The sequence below is a fragment of the Euprymna scolopes genome, chromosome 3 (genome assembly GCF_053919585.1).
Source record: "Euprymna scolopes isolate OS-2025 chromosome 3, ASM5391958v1, whole genome shotgun sequence".
Lineage (NCBI taxonomy): Eukaryota > Metazoa > Mollusca > Cephalopoda > Sepiida > Sepiolidae > Euprymna > Euprymna scolopes.
In genome coordinates, this window is record NC_136484.1 from 93781157 (window position 1) to 93784466 (window position 3310).

Here is a 3310-nt window from a genome sequence, read left to right on the forward strand (position 1 = left end):
GGAAAGGAACGTGAAAAAAACGTGACGGTTTTGCTGTTACGTCCATCGCCAAACCAGAAGTGACGAAGGTTTAAATGAAAGCTAGTAAATTGAAAAGAGGGGATGACTTTTAGAAGTATCGGTGAAAAAAAAAGCGGCGGAGGTCTTTGCTCAACTGGGAGCTATTCTTGTTTTGAAATAATTCTTCTATATTTCACTTAAGAAAAAAAATTCCCCGGGGATGCTGACATAGTTTATAACTGCATGGATGCTATCAAGTATGTCACGCTTTAGAAGATGCTACTGCACTGTTGCGCAGTTATTGGTTTCTTTTTTCATTTTTTTTTTTTTTCTAATTTTTTTTCTTTTTGTGTTCAGTTGGCAAAAGAAAACAGCAGATGATGGGGTGGGATTATATTATTAGCAAAAATATGTCGAAAATATAAACGGAATATTTTTTACTATTTGTCAAAGGACAAAGTCATATAACTAAATAACCTATCTTCATTTCTTTACTCAGGGCGGTTGTCTTAAAAGTATATTCGATTTTAATTACAAGATTACGTGGATACATTACACGAGTTCGACAATAGCAGCCATATAGCGCAACGGTTAGAAGCTCCGACTGTCGTTTGGGCGATCGGGTTTCAAGCCTGACTTGATGTAGTTGCATGTCTAGCCGCACTGATGAGCTGTGAAATAGCGAAACAGTACTGTATGTGGGTGAATATATATATATATATATATATATATATATACACTAGCAGCGTGACCAGACATTGCCCGGAATTGATTGATAATCAACGCAGATTTCACACTCTCATATTTTTTTATTGTCATCAAAATCGATGAAATAGCCCACATTTCGATCAAATCGATTGATTGCCTGCTCTAATTAAGGACCAATCGCGATGCACCTGGAGTGAACTTAATATATTATTCGCTTAGTTCACGATATATTGTAGTCTACATTGCACTGTAGAGAACCTACTGTTGATTTTATAAAATTATTTTGATATATAATGGCTTCCGTTAAAGTTTAAAATGCAAAAGTCAAGCATCATGCTTTAATTGTGTTCTAATCAGTAAAATTCATTTCTAACGCGCCCTTGTCATATCAAAGAACCTACTGTTGATTTTATATGCATAGCATTACTAGTTGTGCGGTGATAATGACTTTAATTTAAGTTTAAATTGAAAAAGTCAGTCATCATTGTACAAATGTGCTTTAAAGAGAAACGTTCATTTCGAACGCGCCCCTGTCATATCAAAGAAATGACTGTTGATTTAATATGTTGGGCCTTTCGGCTTGTGTAGTAATAAAGCTTTTAAAATTCACTTGTTATGTATGTGTTAACTTTGTTCAAAATCGGCTGATTAAGCGAATATATATATATATATATATATATATATATATATATATATATATATATATATATATATATATATATATATATATATATATATATATATATACACGTACTCCGCAGATTAAGGATTTTCCCCTCTGTTTGTGTTTTCTTTCCGAACAATAAATATATTTGAAATTCTTACTCAAGCAAAAAAATTAAAAATTAAAAATTAAAAATAAATAAATAAATAAATAATAATTACTATTATTATTATTATTATTATTATTATTATTATTATTATTATTATTATTATTATTATTAACAACAACAACAACTGCTACTACTAATGCTACTACTGCTACTACTACTACTCCAGGAAGTTGAATATATAATTAATTTAAGCCTAAAACATTTTCCCCCCAAATTACTATATTCGGTATTAAATGACTCGAAAAGGGTTGGTATACCGTAAAACAAAACAAGTGAACCAAACCACATGGGCAACGCCGGGAGAAAGTGGCTAACATTAAATAAAAAACTTCAAGCGTGTTGAGTCATTTTCCTCTTCTTACGACATGTACTTTACTTTTCTTTGAATCCTTTACAAGATGTGTAATACTTCTTCCTGTAGATATCTGACTTGGTCAAGTATCCACATTAACAAAATATTAATAATTAATTCTATTTTATGATGCTAATAGATGCGTCATCATAGAATGCTACGAGCTGGTGTCATTTTACAATTAAAAACACTCAACGTACCCTCTCCGTATACGAATAATCTCTACTGAGAGAACCAAATAACTAGTAGGGTCAAATAGAATTGAGTCAAGTAAAACAGTCATCTTTTTTATATAACCAGCGGGAAGACCAGGCGTTGTTCGGGATTTAATAATGATATTGCTATGTGCTTTGTTCACTACGCGCATAAAACCATATTTCCTTTTTTTTTTTTTTTTCTATTACACACAAATATAGTTAGATAGCGTGAAATTTGGGGAAAAGAATTGAATTCGTATCATATACACAGGCTTTACATTCAATTAAAGTTGGGTTTCGTATTCTAGTGGGGAAGATTGCTGAAACAATCTTTCACATACTATGTATCACTAATATGGAATATTGAGATAACCTGTCCCACTCTTTGAAGTTTTAAGTGAAGTTTCCCCCACATACTTACACATGATAAAACTTTTATTATTTGGATTGTTTGGATTATTTGATAGTGAGTGTTTTTTTACAACGTTTCGGTTGATGTAACCTCCGACCTTCTTGGCATTATATATATATATATATATATATATATATATATATATAGAGATATACTAGTAAAAGTACCCGTCGTTGACTGGTTTCAAAAACAGCCTACAGAAAATGGACTTTGATTTATGAAAGTATGATAGGTTATGAAAAGGAAGGGTTGTAAAGAGATAGCTTCGAATTTGTCCGTATCAAAACCAAAACAAAATATGATGAAAGTAAAAATAAAACCGATAACCCCCATAATTTATTATACCATACCTGTTCACACTGAAACACTTATCACAATATTTTGTGGACCTATATTAAAAAACCTTGTTAAACTTTGTGACATATTTCCATTCTATGGAGGTCAGGCGCGAACGAACACCTCATAATTTTATTATACCATATTTCTTCAAACTTAAACATAAGTATCAAAGTATACTTACGCAGATAGATATGAAAAGTCTTTATTAAAGTTTATGCCTATTTCCATTTTATGGAGGTCAGGCGCGAACGCAGACGCCACAATTTTATTATATCATCCCTATTTAGGTTAAAACATACTTATCAAAGTAGTATTATGTACATCTATATCAAAAACACGTGCAAACTTTGTTTTTTGATTTTTTAAATTTTTTATTTCCATACTTTGTGGACCAGGGGCGAACGGAGACCCCACAATTTTAATTAACCACCGTTCTGCCAGATCAAACATACCAATTCCTGTGTCTCGA